Source organism: Anas platyrhynchos, chromosome 3, assembly GCF_047663525.1.
Source record: "Anas platyrhynchos isolate ZD024472 breed Pekin duck chromosome 3, IASCAAS_PekinDuck_T2T, whole genome shotgun sequence".
In the NCBI taxonomy this organism is placed as follows: Eukaryota; Metazoa; Chordata; class Aves; order Anseriformes; family Anatidae; genus Anas; species Anas platyrhynchos.
The window spans coordinates 59,106,983-59,121,242 of NC_092589.1; the positions used below are offsets into that span (position 1 = coordinate 59,106,983).

The 14,260-nt window shown below is 39.7% G+C and overlaps 1 protein-coding gene and 1 non-coding gene across 2 annotated transcripts in view; both read right to left on the reverse strand.

Moving 5' to 3' along the window:
• Window positions 1-14,260, reverse strand: part of LOC140002189 (uncharacterized) — a 178,459-nt gene that overhangs the window by 15,658 nt on the left and 148,541 nt on the right. The window lies entirely within an intron of this gene.
• On the reverse strand, window positions 12,563-12,669 carry LOC113843388 (U6 spliceosomal RNA). Its single transcript, XR_003496671.2, has one exon. It is a non-coding gene; the product is annotated as a U6 spliceosomal RNA (small nuclear RNA).

Here is a 14,260-nt window from a genome sequence, read left to right on the forward strand (position 1 = left end):
CAACAGACAGAAGTCCCTTCAGCAAAAAAAATAAAAAATAAAAAAAATCAGAAAGTACATTTTCTCTCAGCTGACTTTGTCCTCAAAGATCACCCAACAATAGTTTTTGGTCTGGATCAGACAGAAGAACAAGATCACACATCTGTCAAATTAGTCAAAAAGAACTGGCGTTCATGGCATTTGTTTTATATTAGTCACGAGAGGTCAATGACACATGGTCCACATACCCTCTCTTATTGTGTTGAACTATTCTATATTTTAAATAAATTTGAACAAACGGAGCAACATTTTATCAGAGCAATACTTGCTTGTCATGGTACTAATGTTATTTGTGCACTACTATGAGGTTCAAATTCAGTTTTGTATTATTGTCAAACCACAACTAAATTCAGGTGAGGCAGTGTGACAGCTTTTGGATCTGGACACACAGATGTTATTTTAATATGTATGTAAATCAAAAATGCAACTACTGTCTTCTACAAATTAAAAATCTGTCTCCTTGAAATCAAAGGGAGTTTTGCCTTTGTCCTTAATGAGTATTTGGAATGAAATCTTGGCCCAAAGTGCTTTGTTATAGACTTAAACACATGCTTAAGAGTTTTGTTGAGTCAGAGCCATATATTTAGTACCCAAAGAATGCTTTAAACCACAGTTAATATGGTTTTAGCCAACAGCTTATATACAAATAAAATATTGATTTTAATCCTTTAATGTCTTGATCTTTATGGAAGGTATAAAGAAATTATTAAAAGAGTTTCACAGCAACATGAGATTTACATTCTAAGAAGTCAGGCGTTAACCAATGACTGACTTGTACTGTGGACCTGTTCACACACATAATTATCCTGAGTTCATTTTTAAGAACATTTATGGTGTTAAGAATTAGTTGTTAAATATCTAAAGTTGATCAATGTTATGCAAATGAACCATATACATAAAGTAAATGTAGAGGGGCAGATCTATGGCACTTGATAGGAACATATATTATAATAACATTTCCAAAAGCAACACAATTAGAAGATCAGAATAAAAGTTATCTAATTGTTCATATATTAAGTTGCTCCACAGTTAGAACATAAGAGAAAGTGGTGACTCAACATTTAAATAAACTGTAAGGGACATGTACAAATGACCACAAGGGCAGAAAAAATACTTTGTTAAGTCCAGCTATTTGGTTTCTAAACAAAATTCAGTTTGCTTATAATAGTTATTCTTCTTGGTATTTGTAAAGAGGAGAAAATCAGAAATTACAGTTCATAGACCTAGAAACTTTGCTTTACAACTTTTAAAATTGATTTAAGTCTTCTGTCAAATTAATGCTGTATTTATGAGTAATTTATCCAGATAGCAAGCACCAGACCATTTAGTTTGTTAACAAATTAGCAGGTCAAATCAACTGCCAGAATTAAGAATATTTAATACTCAAGGGTACAAATCAGTGCTGTCCGCACTAGTGATAATAATCTCCTGATGTAACACCTACCTCAATATTTCACCAGTAATGGTTGAACAGCCTCATTTATGTATCGACTGTTTTAGAAAATGTGCCCTAACATGTCCCAAGGCACATATACAAAATGCAATAACTTGCACAGAAATAATGCCCTACAGTATAATGGAATACGTGCATAGGGAAAAAATGTATGGTATGAAAAATCATTCAAACAGTAAAATGGATACTGATGCAGGAAATTTTTTTAGAGATAGGTTTATATACTAGAGATCTACTTATCTAATGCCAGTAAGAATTCAGAATACAGCCTTTGGGGAACATTTGAAGACAGCAGATCCCCAGTCATATCAATTGAAAAAAAAAATAAAAATAATTAAATAAATAAATAAATAAATAAATCTCTCCCTCTTCTTTTTTCCATGCCTTGTTGCCAGGAAGTTATGTGACACACTAGCAGGGAGCACTCCACAGGACCTAGTGTTTTGCCTTTGCAGGCATATAATATATGCAGAATGATCAATGGAATAATTTTTCCAGACAGAAATGTCTTGCTGGCTGCCAATTTTTATTTCTCAGACCATTCTTTATCTTCACTTTTTTCTTCACTTAACAACTTAGAAAATTTGTATTGTTCGCCTCAATTATATATAAATTACCACCATGAGATCCAGCTTAATGATTTTGTTTTCATGATAAAAATGTCTTAAATACTCTGACATCACTTACCACACATATCACTAAAATTGTACATCACAACTCTAATTTTCTCAGAACTTATAATGTAAAGAATGCCTCCCACATTTTAGTTATATTTTCCAATAATAAAATAAAATAAAATAGAATAAAATAAAATAAAATACAAAGTTCATGAATGCCATAAGTAGAGGGGAAAATATTTCTATTTCTGAGAATAAATAAATAAATAAATAAATAAATAAAAATAATCAATACAAGGGGAACTTTGAAACTGCAACATTTTATTTTCAGTCCTTAGTAGCCTTTGAGGATCAGGTATCCAAGAAATGTTGACCCAGCAGCTAAAATTAAAAGAATCACTTTCAGCTATCATAGGTTTTGTTGCCCCTTTGACAGTTTAAAGCATCAAGTTACCATACCACCACTGGAATATTATTTTTTTAAGTTTCACACATATCAATTACTCAATAATATAAAATCTTTTATTCCTGCAACACTGGATGAAATAAAAGCCACATTAATTCCAAATTAGAAGCCTTTCTAGAATTTCTTCCTATCTTACAATTGCATTCCCATTTTAGCTGTCAATAGTGACTTATAGACCATGCTTTCTCCCACAGTAGAAGTTACATCAGAAACTTACTCCTGGTCCTTGCTCTAAAAAAAAAAATACTTTTTTGTGAAACAATTTTTACTGAATTCTATACATTTAGAAAGTGCATTGGAATTAGGTGATCTTAAAGGTCCCTTCCAACCCAAACCATCCCATGGCTGGGCAGGGCAGGGCAGGGCAGGGCAGGGCAGGGCAGGGCAGGGCAGGGCAGGGCAGGGCAGGGCAGGGCAGGGCAGGGCAGGGCAGGGCAGGGCAGGGCAGGGCAGGGAAGGGAAGGGAAGGGAAGGGAAGGGAAGGGAAGGGAAGGGAAGGGAAGGGAAGGGAAGGGAAGGGAAGGGAAGGGAAGGGAAGGGAAGGGAAGGGAAGGGAAGGGAAGGGAAGGGAAGGGAAGGGAAGGGAAGGGAAGGGAAGGGGTTGTTGTTTTCAAAATTATAGTTTTTCAGTCAATTCCATTTTTTAAATATTGAATGAAAACAAATTAAACTGAAGAGCCAGAAATTCCTTACTAAAAGGCCTTTCCCTCTCAATAAAAAAGTCCTTTCCTTCTCAATAACTCAGTTCCTCAGTTCTGGATACATTTTCCTTTCTCTAGTTTTCATAATCTTTTTTTCTCCACTTAAACAGGGTTTTAATTCTTAATGTAAAAATAAATGCATTCTTTTATTAAAAATAAACATAATATTTTTTTCAGATATGCTTTGTATATCATGAAAAAAAAAAAAAAAAAGCAAAAAATAAGGCATGAACAAGACCATTCCTCCCCACTTTCTGGTAACCTCTGAAATACAGCTTTCTCCATACAGGTGGCTAGATGCCCTCAACATATTGCATCTGTTATCTTTGATATGCTTAGCACAGGCTCCTGTTGAGACATTTTCTTAATTGTGAGTCAGAGAAGCTCTTGGAATCCCAACTGTCTCTTTCACTTTATCTAATGTGACAGGCTCATTTTTCCTAAATACGTCACTTTGCAACACTCAGAGTCATCTTCTAGCAGTATCTTATAACATGTGTCACTCTTTCCTTACTAATATCCAATTAGACAGTTATCCATCTTTTGCTATTACCTTCTTTAATCAGAAAGTCATATGCAGAGATGGAAAAGATACATTTTACCCATCTCCCTGTCAATGCAGTTTTATTCCTTAGAGTATATTTTCTAGCATTATGTTTATTTAACTTAGATTACTACAGATTTTCAAAATACTGTTTGAGCCAAATAATATGAACAGCTTGGATTACACCATTTGAGAGTTAGATGAACAGTAACCAATGCCAAGAGAATCACTAGACAGGAAACAACATTTACAAAGTGAACAGGAAAATAAGTGTGCCTAGTGCTCTACCACAAAATACAATTCATAGGTCTAAGTATTGGTTACATAAATTCTAGTGAAACTCTAATGTTTCTTTATAAAAATTGGATCTGTCTGCTAATGGAAACGAAGCAAGAGGCAATACAGAGGTGGTCATCAAGGGCCAGATGCTTTATGTTATCTATAAATTTGTTCTACTATATATTTAATGACTTTCTTCTCTTCTCTTCGCTTCGCTTTGTTTCGTTTCTTTTATTCTTGTCTTTCTTTTTTTTTTTTCTTTTCTTTTTTTTTCTTTTTCTTTTTCTTTTTTTTTTCCTTTCTGGGGATCATATTTGCTGTGAACTTTGAGATACCATTGTGTCTTCCAAGATATTATGAGAATTTCAGAGTGTTCCTGTTCCAGTCAATAATGGGTTCCTTCACCCTGACTCTGGACTAGATTTTTCCCACCCTCATCAGATTTGAAGCTACTGGCTTTTTTTTATATCTGGTAAAGTGATAGGACAGCCAGTTGTCAGGCATTTGAATGCTATGATAGTAGAGAAAAAATAGAATTTTAGGATGACAGACAGTAAATAGAAAGCAATGGGTGCTGAGGGCATTTGTTGATACTGTATATGGCAGAGTTGTCATTCTGGACTGAGGAAATAACAATTAAGTTTGAATCGTGATACAAAGCTGGGCTGACATATTGACTTCAGACGTGGAAGACCACATTTTTGATACTGCATGATAACTTGCCACATCCTTATAGGAGTACCACACTAAAATCAGACCTTGTTTGAAGTATAAGAATTCAGAGAGCTGTATCTAAGAGCTTAGAGCTTAAAATTTAGAGTTGTCCAGGTTAATTTTTAAGCTGAACATGCTATTTCCTCTCTTACATAAAACCATTGACTGGGTCTTGCAAAATGGCCCTTTTCATAGAATTATAGAATTATTTAGGTTGGAAAAGACCTTTAAGATTATCAAGTCCAGCCATCAACATGATCAATCACTAAACCATTAATGTCACTTCCACACATCTATTAAATACCTCCAGAGATGGGAACTCCACCACTTTCCTCAGAAACCTGCTCCAATGCCTGACCATCCTCTCTGTGAAGATATTCTTCCTAATATCCAATATTAACTTCCCCAAACACATTTGAGATGATTTTTTGATATTGACTGTCTTGTTTTGTGAAGTTTTGGCCTTGATTTTAAGAGACTAATTAGATATTTTGTAACTCTGAGTGAAATGTCCTTCTGAAAAGAATGAATAAGCATTCTGTGAAGGAATATTAACCTCTGACAAGTTAATATATAGGACACTACAAAAAAAAAAAAAAAAAGAAAAGAAAAGAAAAAAGCCTCAAAAATTCCTCAAAATCATTTTAACTCATGTTCCAGACATTCTTACTGACTGGCACATTTGTAAGTATTACATTGTGGCTTTTTTATTTTCCTGAGGCTGAATAGAAGAACTTTCTTGTTATGTTACACTTAAATATGAGCTGGGGAGGGCACAGGAGCTGTGCACTTCTATTCTTATTGCATATTGGTTTCTTGGATACAAATCTTTGCTTTTCTTTTTTCCATGTGATCCTTTTTGCAATCTGCTTTTCACTGCCACAGGAGCTACATGCTATCTTGAAGAAATTTCTTACATTTCTTTTGGTCCTTTTCATTCATTTCCTCCTGTGTATTAAGGGTCACAGACTCATAACACTTTTGGATGTTTGAGGGACTCCCTGATAGATATTTTTTCTCTTCTTCTTCTTCTGATATAAAATTGGTCTTTCATTCATTGTGGAGAGGGTCTCTCTTACAGATATCCCAGATTAAGTCAATGGTGAAAATAGGTTAAGATATTTTCAGAGATTTATTAAGTACAATCTGATTGGTAAGAAAAATTATTTAGAATTTCTGTAAAAATCTTCCCAGAAATAAGAACTAAGATAAACATCATGGTGACTTTTCAATAACAATTTGTGGTCAACAGGGTGAATGCAGAGATACTTTACTTGGCTTCTTGCGATGATGAGGGTTTTGGGGGTATACCAAGTATTAAATATAAATTAAACAGAATGTAAATGAGAATTAATACTGCCAAGCTTATTCCAGTACTAGCTGATCTTAGATGATGTGTGTTTCATGAAGTTGCTAAAGGCTTAAATGAAGCTGATGACTGGTGTTGCTGAAGACCTGCCAGAGATGCTACTCTCTTAGCTGACTGAAGATGGTCATAGAAAGATGATATACCAAACTACATAAATAGGGTAGCCATAGGGAGCATATTGGCATGGATGCAGAAAGTCCAGGGCAGTCTCTGCCCGTATTCCAGAACAGCTAAGCATACACCACTTCTCTTTCAGAAAGTGTATTACCATGTCTGAGGGGCTCTTTTCTCAACACCTCCTACCTCTTGCCTTTTGGCACAAATACACATTAATGCAGATATACAACAGGGCAGGATCACATGCCACTCTCCCAGAACAGTCTGTATGTGGACATCCTAAGTAGATTTGTCCCCAGAAACATACAGGCACTGTTTAAACTGCTTCAAAATATTTCAGGGTTATGCCAGGAAACAAAAAGATTCCTGTGCCAAGAAAAATATGAAGCTCTGCAAATAGGGAAGGATGGCCAGACTGGTCTCATTCTGTGAGCCAATTCAAAGCTTCACCTTCTGACCCAGCAGCAAACTAGCTCTCTGTCCACCTCAGAATTCAGACACAGCATGCAAATAATTTGTTTTGGACTCTATAGCTGGAAAGCTAGGGCATTTTATATTAGGTATTTACATTGTAGGTTTACTTTACAATTTTATTCATAAAAAACCTGCAATTCAAATAACTGGTTACTAAATGGCTTGCAAGGATAATTTTAAATTGTCCATGCATTTTATTTGAATGTCTAGGGATAATTTTCAGTAATGTATTGGTTTACGTTGCTAGAAAATCCAGCTGCTCATACTGCCAAAAGCATGTGTTTGGGAATAATTGGAGGTTGCTAATAATACTATCTGTCTTTTTTCTTTTTTTCTCTTTTCCTTACATATTTTCTGCTTGCGATTGCCCTTGCAAGTTGTACGTTTAAATTGGCCAGATCCAACAACACTTTTATTTGCTCCCTGCTGTCAAGCACTAGGAAGTGGAAAGAGAGAGGACATAGTCATGCAAACAAGTTATGTCAAGAACCACCATTTTTTAATCTGATACCTTACGTGAGATATTTCTTTACCCAGATCCATTTTATCTGAATATTGCACCTGGGATGTGCAATACCCTTGAACCTGGTTCAATACTATTCTGTGATCTAGGTAAGTTCAAGCCCTCCTTGCCTTGGGTCATGTAAGATGGCCATTGTCACAGGGTTCTCATTCATATCCTAGTGCTGATGGCCCACTGTCCCTAGCAACACCAACAAATATGAGGCAGTCTTGGATATTTCATCAGTTTCTTTTGTATTCTTCTGGTATTGCTTCTCTCTGACATTGTCCCTATGCTTGCTTGCTTTTTCTTTTTCTTTCTTTCTTTCTTTCTTTCTTTCTTTCTTTCTTTCTTTCTTTCTTTCTTTCTTTCTTTCTTTCTTTCATCTACTTATACTCACAAATATTAAACTGCTCTTGCTCTATCCTTTTTCTCCTCTGCCTTTTAGTGGCATCAACAGCAATAGAGACAGGACCACACTGATGTGCAAAAATAAGCTCATGAGATACAGCCTAGTCACACTGAAGGTAATGGTGAGGGCAGTGAGATTGGACAAAAAAAAAGAGGTCTTTATTCCTAACAATTCCTTTCCAAAATAGTTTAAACTTAATCTTAAGTAATTACTATTGTTGACAGGAAAGAGAAAGAAAGAAAGAAAGAAAGAAAGAAAGAAAGAAAGAAAGAAAGAAAGAAAGAAAGAAAGAAAGAAAGAAAGAAAGAAAGAAAGAAAGAAAGAAAGAAAGAAAGAAAGAAAGAAAGAAAGAAAGAAAGAAAGAAAGAAAGAAAGAAAGAAAGAAAGAAAGAAAGAAAGAAAGAAAGAAAGAAAGAAAGAAAGAAAGAAAGAAAGAAAGAAAGAAAGAAAGAAAGAAGGAAGGAAGACTATGGATAACAGCATGTTCTGTGCAACTATACACAAAATCAGCAGCTACCAGGATGGTGTATAAAACAGATAAAAATATTTCTCTGTGCCCAACAAGAGCTGGATGGAGGAAATCCCCTCTCCTTCAAGCAACACTTCCCAATGTCTCACCCTGCCCCTTTATGTCCAAGTCTGTTCCAGTTTCCTAAAATACTGGTGGTCCCACATGGCTACAGTCTACATTATGGGTCATCTGTCAGTATGTACAAGGGAAGACTGCAGCTAATGAGAAATCACAGGGAGAGGGAATATTTTTTTTATCCACAGACCCATAGTGGTTCTTCACCTCTCAAGCATTATAGTGTTTAGAGAGCTGGCTCGGTCTAGCAAAGGCTAGAAAAATCTCAAAACTGGTTAGGAATCATAGAGTCATATAATATCCTGAGTTGGAAGGGACCCATAAAGGTCATCAAGTCCAACTCCTGGCACCGCACAGCTCTACCCAGAAATTTAGACCATGTGATTAAGTGCACAGTCCAATCTCTTCTTAAATTCAGACAAGCTTGGTGCAGTGACTACTTCACTGGGGAGCCTGTTCCAGTATGCAACCCTGTTTTGGTGAAGAACCTCTTCCTGATGTCCAGCCTAAGCTTCCCCTGCCTCAGCTTAACACCATTCCTGCAGGTTCTATCACTGGTGTTTACAGAGAATAGGTCACCTGCCTCCCCACTCCCAGTTGCAAAGAAGTTGTACACTGCAATGAGGTCCCCCCTCAGCCTCCTCTTCTCCAAGCTGAACAGGCCCAGTGCCCTCAGCCACTCCTCATAAGTCTTCCCCTCTAGGCCCTTCATCATCTTCATCACCCTCCCCTGGACATTCTCCAACAGTTTAATGTTCTTTTTGCACTGTGGTGCCCAGAACTGCACACAGTACTTGAAGTGAGTCCACACCAGCACAGAATAGAGCGGGACAATCACTTCCCTCAACCAACTAGCAATGCCATGCTTGATGCATCCCAGGATACAGTTGGCCCTCCTGGCTGCCAGGGCACACTGCTGGCTCATATTCAACTTGCTGTCAACCACAACCCCCAGATCCCTCTCTGCAGGGCTGCTCTCCAGCATCTCGTCGCCCAGTCTGTACATAAATTAAGGGTTGCCCCGTCCTAGGTGCAGGACCCGGCATTTGCCTTTGTTAAACTTCATGTGGTTGGTGATCGCCCAGCTCTCCAATCTGTCCAGGTCTCTCTGCAAGGCCTTTCCATCCTCAACAGAGTCCACAACTCCTTCCAGTTTGGTGTCACTGGCAAATTTGCTCAGAACACCTTCTAGTCCTACATCCAAATCATTTATAAAGACATTAAAGAGGACTGGCCCTAAAATCAAGCCTTGAGGGACCCCACTAGTGATCATCCACCAGCCAGATGTGGCCCCATTTATCACAACCCTTTGAGCCCTGCCTGACAGCCAATTGCTCACCCATCATATGATGTTTTTGTTAAGTTGTATGCTGGATATTTTGTCCAGTAGAATCCTTTCAGAGAACATGTCTAAAGCTTTGCTGAAGTCCAAAAAGATTACACCATCTGTTTTCCCTTTTTAGTGGTAATACCAGTTATTCTCCAGACACCCAGTACCCTGAGCTGGTGGAAGGGGATGGGGAGCAGGATGTGGCCCTCACTATCCATGAAGAAATGGTTGGCAACCTGCTATGGCACTTGGATGTGCGCAAGTCGATGGGGCCGGATGGGATCCACCCAAGGGTACGGAGAGAACTGGCAGAGGAGCTGGCCAAGCCACTTTCCATCAGTTATCAACAGTCCTGGCTATCGGGGGAGGTCCCAGTTGACTGGCAGCTAGCAAACGCGACACCTATCTACAAGAAGGGCCGGAGGGCAGACCTGGGAACAATAGGCCTGTCAGTTTGACCTCAGTGCCAGGGAAGCTCATGGAGCAGATTCTCTTGAGAGTCATCACGCAGCACTTGTAGGGCAAGCAGGCAATCAGGCCCAGTCAGCATGGGTTTATGAAAGGCAGGTCCTGCTTGACGAACCTGATCTCCTTCTATGACAAAGTGATGTGCTGGGTGGATGAGGGAAAGGCTGTGGATGTGGTCTACCTTGACTTCAGCAAGGCTTTTGACACCATTTCCCACAGCATTCTCCTCAAGAAATTGCCTGCTCTTGGCTTGGACTGGCGCACACTTCGTTGGGTTAGAAACTGGCTGGATAGCCAGGCTCAAAGAGTTGTGGTAAATGAAGTCAAATCCAGTTGGAGGCCAGTCACTAGCAGAGTCCCCCAGGGCTCAGTACCAGGGCCAGTCCTCTTTAATATCTTTATCGATGATCTGGATGAGGGCATCGAGTGCACCCTCGGTAAGTTTGCAGATGATACCAAGTTAGGTGCATGTGTCGATCTACTCGAGGGTAGGAAGGCTCTGCAGGAGGATCTGGATAGGCTGCACCGATGGGCTGAGGTCAACTGCATAAAGTTCAACAAGGCCAAGTGCCTGGTCCTGCACCTGGGGTGCAACAACCTCAAGCAGAGCTACAGGCTGGGAGACGAGTGGTTGGAAAGCTGCCAGGCAGAGAAGGACCTGGGAGTGATGGTTGATAGTTGGCTGAATATGAGCCAGCAGCGTGCCAGGTGGCCAAGAAGGCCAACGGCATCCTGGCTTGTATAAGAAGCAGTGTGGCCAGCAGGTCTAGGGAGGTGATCGTCCCCCTGTACTCGGCTCTGGTGAGGCCGCACCTCGAGTACTGTGTTCAGTTTTGGGCCCCTCGCTACAAGAAGGACATGGAGGTGCTCGAGAGAGTCCAGGCATCTCTTAGTTCTGCAAAGAATAATTCACTGGCGTTGTTGTCCTAGCCAGGTGGTCTGTAATAGACTCCCACAAGGACTTTCCCTTTATTTGTTCATCCCTTAATCCTTACTCAGAGCCTCTCAACTTTGCCATCGCCAACTTAAAGTTCCACACAGTCCAGCCCATGCTTCACATACATCACCACCCCGCCACCTCGCCTACCTTGCCTGTCCCTCCTGAAGAGCCTGTAACCATCTATTGCAACACACCAGCCACAGGACTCATCCCACCAGGTTTCGCTTATGCCAGTGATGTCATAGCTGTTGGACTGGGCCAAGACTTCTAGCTCATCCATTTTATTCCTCATACTGCATGTGTTTGTGTAGAAGCACTTCAAATGTGCCTTGCACATAGCACCTTGTGGAGCGACAGAAGGACCTCACTAGCACACAGTCCATTTGATTCTAGCGCACCATCCCTTCATCACCAGCTCATCACCAGTGTGCCTGATTTTATCCCCTTCCCCCTTCGATTCTAGTTTAAAGCCCTATCTATAAGCCCTGCCAACTCCTGAGCAAAAATCCTTACCCTTCTCTGAGAGAGGCGCATCCCATCTGGTGCCAGCAGGCCTGGTGTCATGCAGACCTTCCTGTTGAACCAGTCCCAAAGCCACATGTTAATGTGATGAGCCCACTTGTCAGCATCGATCCCCACTATCAGAAGGACAGAGGCAAATACAACCTGTGCCCCTGATCCTTTAAATAGTCTCCCCAAAGCCCTAAAGTCCCTTTTGATCTCTCTCAGACTTCTCGTTGCTGCCTCGTCGTTACTGACCTGAAAGACCAGTAGCAGGTAGTAGTCAGTGGGCCGTACCACGTGCTTGACTTTCTTAATGATGTCTCTCATCCGAGCCCCAGGGAGGCAACAGACTTCCCTGTCGGTTGTGTCAGGTCAGCATATTGAGCACTCTGTCCCTTTCAAAATGGAGTCCCCCATGACAATAACCCTTCTTTCTTTTTTGACGGATGATGTAGCAACGCGAGGGATAGGTTGCCTTGCCTTAGGCATCCTCGCTGAGTGGGATGGGCTTTTGTCTACTTCATTGTTCTGACTGTCGTGTTCTAGACACCTCATACCTCTTATATAAGGGTAGATCGGAAGGTGAAGTGGGCAGGGACAGGGCTCGCCTACCACCCCGAACAGGAACCTGCCTCCATTCCCCTCCTTGTCTTCTGCATAGCCACATCGATGACTGTGTCTGGAGAGGCCACAAGAGATGCGGAGGTCATGTTTTTCCACCTGGTTGATACCATAGCCAGGCTCTCCGCAAGCAGGTTATAAGTACCAAAGTGAAAGACTGCTGCAGAAGTGCGGCAAGGGGCCCTGCCTGCTCACCCTGCCTGTGCGAACTGCCATGCAAACTGCCGTGCAAACTGCCGCACCCCACCCTTCTGACGCACCACAACCTGTTTGCCCGTCCTGGTTGCCACGCTCCTGATCACTTGCACTCCCTAGGGACTGATTTTGAACAGCCAGGGAGGGGGCAATACTGACTCCACCTACACCTCATCAGCCTCCCTTGTAAGGGCTGCCGAGTCTTGGTGGCTCCCTCGGCTGCTTCAAGAAAAAAATAAGGAACACTTCACGAATTTGCATGTCATCCTTGCGCAGGGGCCATGCTAATTTTCTCTGTATTGTTCCAATTCTAGTATATGTGCTGAGAAAACGAGCACGTATAGCAAGAATGTATATGAAAAATGAGAATGTATAGGAAAGAGTAAGATGTAGTGATACAGATCAGGTGGTAAGTAGCCACCTGACAGATTTTGACATGATTTGAACTCTCAGATGACTAGGTATCTTCTGGAAGAGAGCAAACTAGTTTTAGAAGCAATTGCCACATGGTCAGAAAAAATGAAACCAGGAGGATGTAATCTGACAGGGTGTCTCCCACTATTTTAGCAGGTGATACAAAACTTAGAGATATATAGTTTAAATAGACCGTTGTCATAATTGAATATATGGTGATTGAGGACAAGTTTAACCAATGTCAAACCTTGTCTTATAAAGAAAAAACAGGCAATGAGATTAAAATCAAGAATTAAGGCAGATTTTTTTAAGAAAGGTAATTATTCTTGGGCAGTTTAATAAGGAGAGGTTCTCGGTATTTGAGCTAAGCCATAACATATGCAAGTATACAATTCTGCATACCTGAATTACTGGCAGTATGCTGGCCAATATACTCATAAGCACTTACATATATATATACATATATATTACTTTGATTTTAAAGTTATCTATAGGTAGTGTTTATTTGTGTTATGTTAGTGATCAGTACTTCTCCAGAGATAATAACCAATCATACAGTGATTTCTTCATAATAGGTCAATAAAAGGAAACATATTTATTTTAGGGTAATGATGTAATTCAAATATTAGATGGTTTAGTAATGGTGTTCTAAAAGAAAGAAATTTCTCAACACAGTTGAAATTATATACACAATATAATGGACTCTGGACTCACAATAACATTTGTTTAAATCTTGTTTTGGGATTCATGTCACAGAAAATTTGTAGCATTTACCCTATACCATATACAACTGCCATACACAGCTACCTCTCTGTAGGTTACTTGATTGTCTAGTAATGTCCCTTGGAGTGTCACAGAACTAGCAACCATTTCACAAACATGGAAACTTGCAGATCTCTGTTCTGCCAAATTTATCAAATGCTGTTTCATGTACATCTAGCATCTCTATGAACTTCATGGGCTTGCTCAGAAGTGCAGAAATAAGCAGAGATTCCTTCATGGCTGTGTGACAATCCACAAATCCTGCAATTGCATCTACTCTGCTATCCCAGATACCACAGGGAAGATGCAAAGATCACAAGTAAAGTCTTAATACCTATAAACCATTTATTTTAATACATTTCTGTATCCGTAAGTGAATCAGGACATTCTGATGCAGAAAAGATAAAAATAATTAACAAGAAATATGAAAAGGACAATGAAAGTAGGAAGGAAAATATAATCATATGGATTTTTCAGTTCCTTTTACATTGTTTTTTATAGAAGTTATAACTTTATTTTCTTTCTGCTTGGTATGGGTTGATTTACTTAGAATCATGTCAGATTTTCCTCATTTTTCTTTCAGCCACATATATTTCCTTTTCTCAGTTAAAATCTATGGTTCTTCATTGTTTCCAAACATAACCCATACCTCAGAAAATAGTATGCTTCTTTGAGAAGACTGTTGCTTTAAAATAAGCCCTCTATAATCTCATGAAATCAGAAGTAGAGGGGAATCAGTGCCTGGGAGAGATG